We start from the raw sequence: 15,089 nt of genomic DNA, 5'->3' as shown, positions 1-15,089 counted from the left end.
TTAGCAAAGATATTGGAGTGCATTGTCAGCTCCATCTCCAGGTCATTTTACAGATGAGGAACTGAGACAAACAAGATTAAGTGATTTGTCCAAGGTCACACAATCAGTGAGTGTCCAAGGCAAAATTTCAACTCAGGAAGATGAGCCTTTCTAACTCTAGGCCTAGTGCTCTCTCCACAGCACCACCTAAAATGCTATAGAAATAGTTGAACAAAATTTTGACAGACCATTTGAAAAAAATCTTGCATTTTTAAGGATAGAGAAATATAAGCTAGACAAATGTATTTAGTATCATGTAAGTCAAATTTCTGAACCTAAGGGATAATCTTTAATGATTCAATATGCTGTGTGTGTGTGTGAATGTTTCATTCCCAATGACATTTTAAGACTCACAGGGAAAATGGGTGGTTCTCATATTTCATAATATTTAGGAGGGCATAAATTATGTATTAAATAACAACTACTCTGCTTCTATAACTAAAAAAAAAATTCAAAGTTTATCTAATTCAAACCATAGCTAAAAATTATGACTTCCTTCTACAACATGCCCACCGAGTGGTCATTTAGCTGCTGATTAAAGACTTCTGCTGTTTAAAATTTATTATCTCCTCAGACAGATTAATAATGAACTACTCTAGTTTTTAGATAAAATTTCCCTGAGTTTGAGCCAAATCCTCTTTCCCTATAGCTTTCACTAACAAATATAAGTCATTCTTCAACATGACTTCAGGGATTTCTTCAGGATAAGTACTCTACTGATACAGATTGCAATTAATAAAGGAACAATCATTTATTAAATGTCTATTGTGAGTCAGGCATAGTGCTAAATTCTGGGGATACAGAAAGAAGGGAAACATTACCTGCTCTCTGGGAGATTACATTCTAATAATGGAGATACCTTGCACATATATAGGTATATACAGAATATATACATAATGAATACAAGGTAGTTTGGAGAGGAAGGAAAATAGCAATTAGAAAAAAAAAACAGAAAAGATTCATGGTGAAAGTAATGCTTGACCTATGTACTAAAAGAAAACAGGGATCTGAATAGAAATAGATGAGTAGGGAGTAAATTCTGGGCTTGGAAGATAGCTTTTTCTTCCACATAAAAATGTTTGTGAGAAACAACATGAAGGCTAATATGACTGGATAGTACTTGTATGGGAGAATAATGAATAAGAAGACTCAAACAGTAAGAATGGGACAGATTGTCCATTATTAAAAAGCTTTATTAATGCCAAAAATGAAAGCTTATATTTGTTTAATGTTCCTCCTCTGAGAGTTCCTTATGCCAATAATATAAGAGCGCCTGTCATTACCCCAATCTTTTAGGGAAGATGGAGGAGGATTGCATGGTTACACCTTTGCTTTAAAATAAACCACTTTGATGTCTATATAGAATGGGGAATGATTTGAGACCAGCCCAAAAGACTATTACAATAGTTGAGGTGAGAGGCTATGAGGTGTGGAAGTAGTGTAGTAGCTACATAAGGAGAGAGAAGGGTATATACAGAAAAGACATTGTAGATATGGAAAAATATATAAGATTTGGCAAATGATTTGATATGTAGGGTGGGTGAAAGTGAAGATTCAAAGATGACACAGAAGTTTCAAGCCTTGACTATTATTAGAATGATGGTGGTAATTTTGTCAGTAACAGGGAAGTTTGGAAGAGAGTGGATTTTTAGGGGAATAAATCAGTTCTGTTATGTACATGTTGAATTTGAGACATCTAGTTTGAAATGTACAATGGGCAATTCAGGGTGAGAGACTTGAGATCCTGAGAGAGAATAGAAACAGATATACAAATCTAGGACTCATTTACTTAGATATTATAATTATCATTGTTGAGATAATTATTTTTATTCTTATTAGGTTCATTTTGAAATAAAAATAATTTTAGAATTCACTATACTAAAATAAAAATTGTTTTTGTTTAATGAAATACTGACAAATCTGACATTAGTATTTTGTTAAATGACTTATCCTAGGTGCAGAGCCACATCCTAATCACATCTTATTAATAAATAGCTATAGATTGTTATTCTAGTTTAAATTTTTCTTAAGCAAAATTTAAAATAACATCTAGGGGAAGTTTTAGGGTCAAAACACCTTGCCTTTCATCAGTGAAAAATAAATAAAAAGCAAAGAAATAAATAACACAATCTCTCAGCCTTAACAAATATTCTTCATGAGTTGTAATGAGCAATATAAATCATTATTTGGTTCTCAAGATTCTGGTGATGAACTTTTTCAAATATTGAGTCAGCTATTCCCAAACTTACAGTCCAAAAGGAAATGGAAAGATTTCGTATAGATGGTACTACACTGTGACAGACTGAGAATTCAGAGTCACATGCTTACTTCTATGAGGAACTGATTTAAGACTTCAGTGGAGCATTTAACACTATACTACTCTATAAATTTTGTAGGAAGCTTTCATGTCTATCTATAGTCTTCATTTTTTTGTAACTAAATATCATCAGTTATTTTGATTGATAGTCACTTAGTAGAGTCTTGTATTCCCTTACCATTCTGGTAGCCTTCCTAAGGATACATGTTTGTTTCAACAGTTTTTTCCAACTTTTCAAAATGAAACAAACATAACTTAGCAAGATACTCCAGATGTGATCTGACCAGTGACATACTGATATTAATAAATATACATTTGTTAAGCAAAACTCAGCCTTCTGTCAAAGAGTGTTGTCATTGACTTTGTTTTTGATTGTTTCTTTGGGCAAGGCAAAATCCATTTGGCTCTTTACAGAAAAGATTTAGTGTTGTGTAGTGGAACATTGTAGGCCAGGAAGTCAAGAGATTTGTCTTGTAATTATGCTTCAGTGATCTGTCTGAGTTGGTTTATTTTTTTTTCTTTCTCTCAACTCTAAAGAATTCATACTATGTGAATTCTGGAAAGTCTTCCATGTTCAAAATTTCAAAATTCCAAGATAATCTGTATATATGGACCATGTAATATATTATGTCTGTATCACCCTCAGGCAGGTCTGCTTTCTGTACACATCTTATTTTTTTCTTTTTTGTTTTTTAAACCAAAAGTTTATGACTGTACTATAAGAAAACAGAGTTTCTTAATGTATGGTCAATAACATTTTTTAAATGATGAATACATTTTAACAGAATTAATATCATTTTAGAACCTATGTATTTTATGTATTTAAAATGTCATTCTAAAAACAGGTTCATAAGTTTATCCCGACTGACAATGAGGTCCAGAACACAAAACAGAATATTTAAGATCCCCAGAATTAGTGAAATTATCAAAAGGATACAAGGGTTAATACTAAATGACTTGGTAGCTTCTTCATAGCTCCTTTGTCACTCTAGTGAAAGTTATGTTTTAACTTTTGTGAGCTTTTAATTGTACATAGAGCATTTATGGTTTCCTACCATTTTGAGAATGCTTTTTCCTTTGTGAATTTGTCAAAATAATAAATCATTTAAGATATATCCAATATCAGTATTTATGCCACAAGAATCTCCTAATTGGATAGTAAACATAAGTATATATGTATATTATTCCATAACCCCTCTTATATTTAATGTAATCTTTCTTCCTTTACTCCACCTTGATTTCTGTCATACAAAAGCTTGATATTTTGACGTTTAAAACAGAGATCTGCCAATGCCAAGGAAATTTCATCCTAGCAAAAACCAGAATTTGATGGAAGCCTTTGCTAGGCAGGATAGAGCCAGTCTTGTAAATTATGAGTCTTTGGCAAGTGGATTGATTCTAAAGCAATCAGTACCAACCAGTGTGTCTATCTTAACCACAGGAGGTCCAAGTTATTGATTGATCTGAAACTTAGAACAGGGGGTCTGATTGGCTGAAGATCTTGATTCTAGGTGGCTGCCACATATACTGTTTCTGCATGTTGTGGAGGTTCAGTGAAAACTTATTAACAAGTGAGAGAATTTCAGTCAGCGTGAGCTCAATGGATGAGACAATGAATTAGCTAAGCTGAAAAAAGATTTTGAGCAACCACAGTGGACAAGAAAAAAAAATGATGGCAAAGAAACTCTGGACAGATTGGGACCGATAAAAAATCAGATGAAAACAATGAGATGTTCAGGGATGGAATATATCATGATGCCCTTTCAGATTCATACTTTTATCTCTAAGTCAGCACTGACACTAAAAAGAAGAAGACTTCTTATTTGCCCATCCTTAAAAGAAAAAGTAGGATGAGATGAACTTTGATTTCTTTTTTACTCTAAAATTTTAGTGTCTATGCTTTTCTAGTCTGAGAACCATGGATCTGATTCCCAAAGGAAGGAACTGGTTGCTGGGATAAAAATGATGGGATTTTTTTTTGGGGGGGGAAGTTATTGCACCATTCTATAACATATGATTGAGGAAAGAACATTTGGTAAAAATCTAACATGCATCATAGATTTAAGAAATACAGATTTCAAAAGCTTAAGAAGATAGGTACAATATTTATTTCTTTTTATTAATTTATTTTAAACTTAAATACTAAGATTTGAATACACAATAAGAAAAGGAAAAAAAAAACATTGCCATGTGCGCAACTAAACATAAGAGAGGATTCAAAATATACAGCAATAAATTTCTATTTCAAAGGCATATATAATGAATACAACACATTTTGTTCAGAGCTGTCCATATTTTCTTTGCTTCCTTGTAAGTTTTCTTTTGTTTTCTGCTGTAAACTTTTTACTTTGTTCTTTTTTCCTCTCTTTTTCCTCCCTCCCCCAAAAAGGCTGCAATTAAGTATGGACATATATGTGTGTATGTATGTGTATGCATATATACACACACATATACACACAAACACTTATATGTATATATATAATACAAAAAATACACTGACATACACATGCATATACTTAAATATCTATAATCATACTCACATGTAGACATATACATTCATATGCATCTATTTAAGACCATGTACTTGTTTGTCCTCTGTTTTTCTGAGGGTGGATAACATCTTCCTTCATAAGTCCAAGTCTTTCCATAATTTTTTAAGTCCACCAACTCATCATTTCCTACACCACAACAATATTGCAACATTATATTGTCTCATTATTTTAAATAGTATAAAACAATACTGAGTAATATGGCTGACATATAGTGTAGTTTCTCAATTTTTCTCTTCTGTATAAATGTATTTCAACTTTCTCTTTGTCTGAGATTATGATTATTATCCCTGCTTTTTTCTTAATAAATTCTACTCCTGAACTTTTTTTTTGTTTGTGTGTATCTCTTATTTTCTCTATCTCCTCTACTTATATCTGCTACCATGTCCTCCTATTACTTAACCTACTCCTGCTCCAATGATCTCTCTCTTATCCTCTTCCCCTACCCTTTTCCCTTACCCTTTTGTTTCTATCTGAATTTGGAAGCCTTTTATATCATTCAGAAAAACATTATTTCCTCTTTATTCCATTCCCCTTAATCTTGATATCTTTTTATAGCCCCCTTAATCTATTCCCTCATCTTCTTGTTTCTTTATAAATTTAGAAGACTTTTATTCTCCTTTAAATGTGTTTGTTGTTCTCTCTTTAATCCAGATCTGATGTGAGTAGGGTTCTCTCTAAAACTCTCTCCCTTACCCTCTCCCCACTCCCTGTCCCCTTGGCCTTTTATTTATTTTTTCTGAATTTAGAAGATTTTTATACTATTCTTGATATATATGAACTGTTCCCTCTTTAACCTATTCCAGATAAAAGTAGGGTTATGGGACTACCAGCCCTTATCCCTCATCTAATTCCTTTGTGTAGGTTCAACATTTAGAAGCATCCAGGAGATTATTTAATCTTTTCAGTTATGTTAGACTTTTTGTGACCCGGTGTTTTCATGGCAAAGATAATAGAGTGGTTATCCATTTCCTTCTCTCTTCTCTTCTCACCATATAATTGGCCAAGTGTCTAAATCTAGCTTCAGAAATGTCCTTACTGTGTGACCTTGGACAAGTCACCTAACTACTATATGCCTCAGTTTCCTCAGGTGTAGAATAATAATAATAATAATAACATCTACTTCACCAGGTTGTTTTAAGGATCAAATGAGATGATATTTGTAAAGTACTAAGCAGAGTACCTGATACATAGCAAGTAGTTAATATACACTTGCTCCTTTCCCCTTCCTCATTCTGTGGAAATAATTTTAGGAGCAAAGTAAGATGCTCAAGGATAACATTCTGTGATTCAAAGGGAAATAATTCCAATTAGGAAAAACAATGAGGAGGAATTTGCCTGGATCAGTAAAGAATGATTATTGCTTTGAAAATGACATAAGAAAATGACTAATAGGGAGTTGATATCCAAGGTAAAGAGATTTAAAAAAAAGATCCCTTAGCTTTATTAGAAAAGTTTGTAACCTGATTCATTTGAATAATATCCTGTGCCCTGAAATAACTTATAGATGGGATCCCTGAGCTCCTCTCACTGAGACTTGAAAGATCAGGAACAAAAAAAAATGGTACCACACGTTTGGAGAAATGCAATTGATATCATATTTTTTTAAGAGAGAAAGAATGAGACATAGAAAGAGGAAAAAAGAGGGAAGGAAAAATGAAATGAAGGAAGAAAGAAAAAATGAGGAGAGAGAGAGAGAGAATGAGAGGAAGTAAAGAAAGAAACAGATTCTGCAAACTATAGGGTAGTGACCATGAATTTGATTTCTAGGAAAATTATTGGTGGGGTCATTAAAGAGATGATTTCTGATTATCTAGAAAGGTAAGTGGTGATTACAAAGAGACATTATGGTTTCTTCATAAACAAGTCACGCCAAACCTAGTATAATGAAACTATTAAATGAGATGAATGATGTGGTTATATCTTACTTAGATTTTAGCAAAGCTTTTGAAAAAAAGTAACTCATACTATTTTTATGAAAAAGATAGGGAGATACACATTAGGTCATAGTGAAATCAGGTAGATTCCAAATGTGTTCAGCCAAATGACTGGCTAAAAATAAAGATGAGTTGCTAATATCTCCATGTCAACATGGAAAAATATCTCTAGTAGAGGATCTGAGTGTGGATGCTTAGCCCTGTGTTATTTATAGTTTTGTCAATGATTTGAACAACAATATAGATAATATAATTAGCAAATTTGTTGATGACACAAAGCATAGAACAATAACTAACACACTGAATTAAATGATCACAATCCCCCCAAAAAACAGGCTAAAGAAATGGACTATATCTGTTAAGATGACATTAAATATAGATAAATATAAGGTCTAGTATTTGAGTGTAAAAATCACAGTCCTAAGTATAATATAGGGAAAGTATGGACAGACTATAGTTTCTGTGAAAAAAGATCTAGGGGTATTGATGAACTGTGAATTAATTTAAAAGTCAGTAGCATGATATGGCAGCAAAAAAAAAAACTTAATGTGCTCTGGGGCTGTATTGAGGGATATATCTTTCAAGAATAGGACAGTGATTGTTTCATTCTAGGGAAACCTCATTTATTGATATCTACTGCTGAAGAGTATCCAAAGGAGACCAATAGAAATGATGAACGGCCTTGAGTCTGTGATATATGCAAATCAGTTAAAACATCTCTCTTTCTCTCTCTGTCTCTGTCTCTCTCTGTCTCTCCCCCTTGCCAGGCCACCAAATTGCAATCATTTAGAAAAAGCAACTCACATGCATATGGATTCTGGCAATTACCTCAAAAGGGTTATAACTCTTGCCTCATCAGAAGCCATTGTTTCTCAAGACTCATTAAAAGTCACCAACATCCTTGGCATAGGCAAATGGTTCAAAATGAATAACAAAATTTCATGAATGTTAATGATAACATAGAAGATGTGTTGTCATCTGCCTCATGACTGCACCCTTAGGACCATTTAATCATTCCAACTGACATAGCTGGCATCTCCTTTATGTATGTCTTTCTATTAAAATTGAAAGGTAGGTAGGTGGTACACTTGCTAGAGCACTTGACTGTGGGACAGAGAGACAAGAGTTTAAATCTAGCCTCAGACATATATTAGCTGTGTGATACTGGACAAGTAATTTAAAATCTATTTGCTTCAGTTTTCTTAGTAGTAAAATGGGGATAATTATAGCATCTGTATCCCCAACTTATTATGAGGATTGAACAAGATGATATTTGTAATGTACTTGGCACATAACATACTCTGGCCACTTAACAAGTGCTATATTACTATATTACTTTTCCTTTTGCATAGTTATTAGCATAGAGATTTGAACATAATAATTACTTAATTTTTTTTATTAATTCATTCATGTTTAACCTGGAAAAGAGAAGCCTCAGGAGTTACCAAATAGCAAGCTGTCTTAAAGTATTTAGATGTCTGTCAGGTAGCAGAGGGATCAAATCTTCTCTTTGACCCCACAAGGTAGAACCAAAAGCAAGGTGTAGCAACTGAAAATAGCCACATAGAGGCTTTATGTTAGGAAAAAACAAAACTTTCATAACAATTGGAACTATCCAAAGTAGAATAGATTGTTTTGAAAAGTGGTGGGTTCTCTACACACACACACACACACACACACACACACACACACATACACACATATATATGTATGTCTATATACACACATACCTATGTATGTATATATGTATACACACATATATGTTAACAAGGCAGGAGATTGAGTAATCACAAAAAGAAGATAAATGAAAGAACCCATCACAAAGTAATTCTTAAAGTAAAAATGAGTCAAGAGCAACTTATATATTCCTCAAATGCAAAAGAGACACTCTTAATGCTTTCAGCTGTGCAAATAGTCCCTATTCTAACCAAGGGAATTATTTAATCTTGACTCTCTCATGAGTGTTGAAATTTTAGAAATCAATTTTTTTTGGAGTTCAATGTATTTTAGTTTCCTAAGGTGCTTCTTGATCCCAGAATGGAGGGAAACCTAATGACTCCAGGCAATCTTGCCTCTGAGTCTACCTTTACCCCATTTCAATCTTTTTTTTTTCCTGCAGATACAGAACAACCTTGTGGTCTTCCTAGCTTCTGCAATTTTACAAGCCATAATTTTCTGGCTAAACCGAGGCTTATGAATTAGACCAACTCAAAGACTGAAGAAGAAGCAAAGAAGTTGTGAAAGAATGTGCAGACTAGAGAACTAGAAAGGGGAGGAGGAAAGAATGGGGAACCTAGTACTTTTTCAAATTAATTAACATAGCACAGGAGGAAATGAACTTCCAATAAAAAGTGAAATGAAGGTCCCATGTTCAAAGGTTTCTGATAATATTCCTCTCAGGACCATACTGGAGCACACAGTCCTGAAATCATTATAATTAGCACCAAGGGGCCAGACTAAAGAATTCAGATTTTGATTTGTAAAAAGGACAGTGGAGACCAAGAGAGTACATAAATAATTTATCCATTTGCAATTGTCCCTGTAGTTTCACTTCAGTAGTGTTCCAGTTGGCTTCTTTAACACTCTGAAAGGAAAACATAATTCATTTAATCCTAAGAGTATGAAAGAACAAATCCACAAAGAAAGGGCTGGGTAGCACAGGAGGTTTTTATAAGAAAGGATTGAGAGAAAGCATTTTTTTTTTTGTAGTTGCAAGAATGTCATAAAAATCATCAGCAGTATATAAGGGCAGTGCAATCAAATCCAGTCTCAGACACTTAATAGTTGTGTAACTCTGGACAAGTTACTCAACTTAAGCTTCTTCAATTGTAAAATAGAGATAATAATAATATCTACATCATAGGCTTACTGTGAAAGTCAAATGAGATAATTTTTTTTCATCTTAAAACACATTTATTTTTCAAATGACGTGTAAAAATAATTTTCAACACTCATTTTTATAAGATTTTGAGTTTCAAATTTTTCTCCTTCTCTCCTTCCTTCCCACCTCCCCAAGATAACAAGCAATCTCATTTAGATTTTACATGTACAATAAATTAAACATATTTCCACATTAGTCATATTGTAAAAGAAGAATCAGAACAAAAGGGAAAAGCATGAGAAAAAAACAAAACCAAAACCAAAAAAATGTGAAAATAGTGTACTGTGATCTACATTCATACTTCACAGTCCTTTCTGTGGATATGGATAGTATTTTCCATCACAAACCTTTTGTAATTGTCTTAGATTATTGTATTACTGAGAAGAGTAGTCTATCTTAATTGATCATTGAACAGTGTTGCTGTTATTATGTATAATCTCCTCATGGTTCTGCTTATGTCACTTAGCATCAGTTCATGAAAATCTTTCAAGGTTTTTTCCAAAATCTGCCTGCTCATCATGTCTTATAGAACAATAGTATTTCATTACATTCATACACCACAACTTGTTCAGCCATTTTCCATTTAATGGGCAACCTCATGATTTCCAATTATTTGCCACCACAAAATGAGCTTTTATAAATGTTTTTGTACATGTGGGTTCTTTTCCCTTTTTATGATATCTTTGGTATATAGATATTTGGAATAGTGGTATTGCTGGATCAAAGAGGATGCACTGTTTTATAGCCCTTTGGGCATAGTTCCAAATTGCTCTCCAGAATGGTTTGATAAGTTCAAAACTCCACCAATAATGTATCAGTGTCCAAATTTTCCCACATCCTTTCCAACATTTAAAATTTTCCTTTTCTATCATATTAGCTAATCTTATAGGTATGAGGTAGTACCTCAGAGTTGTTTTAATTTGCATTTCTCTAATCAATAGTGATGTAAAGGTTTTTTTTTTTATTTGACTAGAGATAGCTTTAATTTCTTCATCTGAAAACTGTCTGCTCATTTTCTTTGACAATTTATCAACTGAGGAATTACTTGTATCCTTATAAATTTGACTCAGTTCAGTATATATTTGAGAAATGAGGCCTTTACCAGAAATACTGGTGTAGAAATTGTTTCCCAGCTTTCTGCTTTCTTTTTAATCTTGGTTAAACTGGCTTTGTTTGACCAAAAATATCTTAATTTAATGTAATCAGAATGATCAATTTTGCATTTCATAATGTTCTCTCTCTTTTGTTTGGTCATAAATTAGTCTCTTCTCCATAGATATGACAGATAAACTTTTCCTTGCTCTCCTAACTTGCTTATGGTATCACCATTTATAACTAAAGCATGTAGCCACTTTGAACCTATCTTTGTATAGAGCATGATATGTTGGCCATACCAAGCAACTGTCCTACTACTTTCCAGTTTTACCAGCAGTTTTTGTCAAGTATTGACTTCTTATCCCAGAAGCTGGAGTCTTAAGGTTTATCAAACAATAGATTTCTGTAGTCATTTATTTCTGTGTCTTTGTGTACCTAATTTATCCCACCAATCTATTTCTCAGCCACTAACAAATGATTTTGATGATTGCTCTTTATAATAGAGTTTCATATCTGGTATAGCTAGGCCAACATTTTTTCAATTTTTTTCATTAATTCTCTTGATATTTCTGACAATTTGATCTTCCAAATGAATTTTGTTATTAATTTTTCTAGCTCTATCAAATAAGTTTAGGTAGTTTGATTTATATATCACTGAATAAGCAAATTAATTTAGGTAGAATTGTTATTTTTATTATATTAGCTCAGTCTACCAATGAGCAAATTAAATTTTCCATTTATTTAGATTTGACTTTATTTATGTGAAAAGTGAATGTTCACATAATTCCTGGATTTGTCTTGGCAGGTAGATGCCCAAATAGTTATACTGTCTACCATTATTACTTTTTTTTAAGGCAATTGGGGTTAAGTGACTTGCCTGGGGTCACACAACTAGTAAGTGTCAAATATTTGGTCTGAGGCCAGATTTGCACTCAGGTTGTCCTGACTTCAGGGCCAGTACTCTATCCACTGCACCACCTAGCTGCTCCTGTGTACAATCTTCTCATGGTCCTGCTTATGTCACTCAGCATCAGTTCATGTAAGTCTTTCAAGGTTTTTCCAAAAAGAGTGATAGTTTTGTTTCCTCACTACCTATTCTAATTTCTTCAATTTATTTTTCTACTTTTATTGCTAAGGCTAACATTTCTAGTATAATATTGATTAATGGTGGATATGATAGGCATCCTTGTTTTACTCCTGATCTTATTGGGAATGCTTCTAGCTTATCTCCATTACTCATAATACTTGCTGATGGTTTTAGATAGATACTGCTCATCATTTAAAGGAAAAGTTCATTTATTTTTATGCTCTTTAGTGTTTGTAATAGGAATGAGTGCTGTATTTGTTCAAAAGCTTTTTCAGCATCTCTTGAGAAAATCACATGATTTCTGTTGATTTTGTTATTGCTATGGAAAATTATGCTGATAATTTTTCAAATATTAAACCAGCTCTGCAGTCCTCATATAAATTCCACCTAGTCATAGTGTATTATTCTTATAATAAATCCTGTGATCCTTTAATGCAAAAACTGACAAATCCTGTGTAATCCCATGTCTCTTTGATATTTAAATTATTTCTTTCTGACTGCTCCAAGTATTTTCTCCTTGACCTCATAATTCTGGAATTTGACTACAATATTTCTCAGAGTTTTCATTTTTGGGGTCTCTTTTGGAAGGTGATTGGTGGATTCTTTCAATGACAATTTTACTCTCTGGCCCATGGATATCAGCACAGCTTTCCTTGATAATTTCTTGAAACATACTATCTAGGTTCTTTTTATCATGACTTTCAGGTAGTCCAGTGGTTCTTTATTTATCTCTCCTATATCTATTTTCCATGTTGGTTTTTTTAATGAGATATTTTACATTTCCTTACCTTTTCTCATTTTATTGGTGTGATTCTTGAAGTCTCATAGAGTCATTTAGCTTCCACTTATCCAGTTCTACTTTTTACAGAATTATTTTCTTCAGTTAGCTTTTTTATGTCCTTTTCAATTTTGACAATTATTCTTCTAAAGGAGGTGTTTTCTTCTATGGATTTTTTTTCATTTGGACAATTGTATTTTTTAAAAAATTCTTTTCTTCAGTCACTTTTTGTACTTCCTTTTCAAAGTCTTTGACTTTACAAAAAAAATTCTTCTGCATAACTCTCATTTCTTTTCTTATTTTTTTTTCTTTTACCTCTCTAATTGTTAAAATCCTTTTAGCATTCTTCTAAGAGGAATTCCTGAGTTTCAGGCCAATTCATTGTCCTCACTGAAGTTTTGCATGTAGGCATTTTAATATTGTTGTCCTCTTCTGAGTTTGTGCTTTGATATTCCCTATTGTCATAGTAGCTTTCTATGGTTAGCTCTTCTTTTTGGTGTGAGGAGTGGGGGTTTTGCTCCTTTTTTGTTTTAAAGTTGATCTCTGGAAGGGGCAGAACCAAGATGGTGAAGTAAAACCAGTTACTTGCTTGAGCTCTCCCCCAAACCTCTACAAATATCTGTAAAAATGACTCTAAACCAAAAGACAGAGTGAAACAAATTTCTAGCCCAAGACAACCTGGATGGTTGATAGGAAAGGTCTGTTGTCCCAGGTTAGGAGAGGATCACAGTTCACCATGGGCCAGGCAAGAAAAGCAGAGTAGGCCTGAAGAGACTGAATCACAGGAAGCTGTGGTTGTTTACAGACTTCTCAATGCAGGAGCACCAAAGACAACTTAAAAGGTCAGTTTGAAAGGTCTATCAGACATGGGTGAGAGAGGACTGTGGTCCAACCCTAGTCCTTGTGCAGCTGCAGGGTGGTGGCCACAGTGGCAATGGTTGCTTCTAGAGCTCTCAGCCCACAGATGATGGGGGGATAAAGTGGCTGACCAAAGGGGTATTGCAGGGATCTCTTTGCTGACACTGAGGCACAATTCTTTTACTTTGCCTGTGCTTGGATCTGGGTCACAGTGCTAGGTGTCAGTCCTGGAGCAAGGAAGAGCACCGACATGGTGAAGTTTGTGTCAGTGGTAGAGAGGAAATCCTCACATTTCCAAGGCAGACAACAGTGTGGTCATTAATACATGAGAACACAGGATAGGAAAGGAGTAAACACTGCCACCTTGAAAGAACTAAAAATTTACAGGTTCCTAGAAGTATCTCTGAAAACAGTTACACAAATCCCCTGAAGCTTGGGACAGTATACACTCCACGCTGGAAGTAGAGCCCTACTTTTAAAAAGAAAAAAGATTAAAAAGGAAAGTAACTGATTAGGAACATGAGCAAACAGTGCAAAAAAAAAAAACAACTCAGACTACAGAATCTTACTTTGGTGACAAAGAATACAACCAGAACAACATAGACCACACAGCAAAGCTCCTACATCCAAAGCCTCCAAGAAAAATTGATCTCAGGCCATGGAAGAGCTCAAAAAGTATTTTGAAAATTGAGTAAGAGAAATAGAAGAAAAATTGGGAAGAGAAATGAGAGTGATGCAAGAAAATCATGAAAAAGAGTCAATAGCTTGCTAAGGGAGACCCAAAAAATACTGAAGAAGATAGCACCTTAAAAATAGACTAAACCAAATGACAACATAGGTCCAAAAAGTCAATAAGTAGAAGAATGTCTTAAAAAGCAGAATTGGCCAAATGGAAAAGGAAGTCCAAAAGCTCATTGAAGAAAATAATTCCTTAAAAATTAGAATGGAAACCAAGATGGCGGAGTGAAATTAGTGACTTGGTTGAGCTCTCCCCCAGAGCCCTTCAAATAACTGGAAAAATTGGCTCTAAACAAGTTCTAGAGCAGCAGAACCCACAAAAGGACAAAATGAAACAAATTTACAGTGCAAGACAACCTGGATGGTTAATTAGAACAGTCTATTGTGCCTGGTAGGGAGTGAAACACAGTTCAATATAGGCACACACACAGGCAAAGACAAGGCCTCATCAAACCTAGAGCAGGCTGCAGGGGACTGAATCATGGGCAGCTGTGCTGGTTTTCAGACTTCTCAAACCACAAATGCCAAAGACAACTGAGAAGGTCAGTAGGAAAGGTCTGTCAGACCTTGGCGAGAGAGGGACTTGGTCTGGCCCCAGTCCTGGTGCAATCCCAGGCCAGTGGCTGCTTCCAGAAATCTTGGCTCACAGATGGAGGGGAATCTAATGGTTGATCAGAGGGGGATTGCAGGGATCTCTTTACTGGTGGAGGATTCTCTTGCTTTGCTTGTGCTTGGATCTGGGTCACAGTTCTGAGTGGCAGTCTGGCGGCTAGAATGAGTCCTGGTGTGGTGGAACTTGTAATGGTGGAG

This window comes from Vombatus ursinus, unplaced genomic scaffold (assembly GCF_900497805.2).
Source record: "Vombatus ursinus unplaced genomic scaffold, bare-nosed wombat genome assembly UNPS02014832.1, whole genome shotgun sequence".
Classification (NCBI taxonomy): Eukaryota; Metazoa; Chordata; class Mammalia; order Diprotodontia; family Vombatidae; genus Vombatus; species Vombatus ursinus.
The sequence above is the reverse complement of the archived record's forward strand: the minus strand, read 5'-3'. Positions refer to the sequence as shown.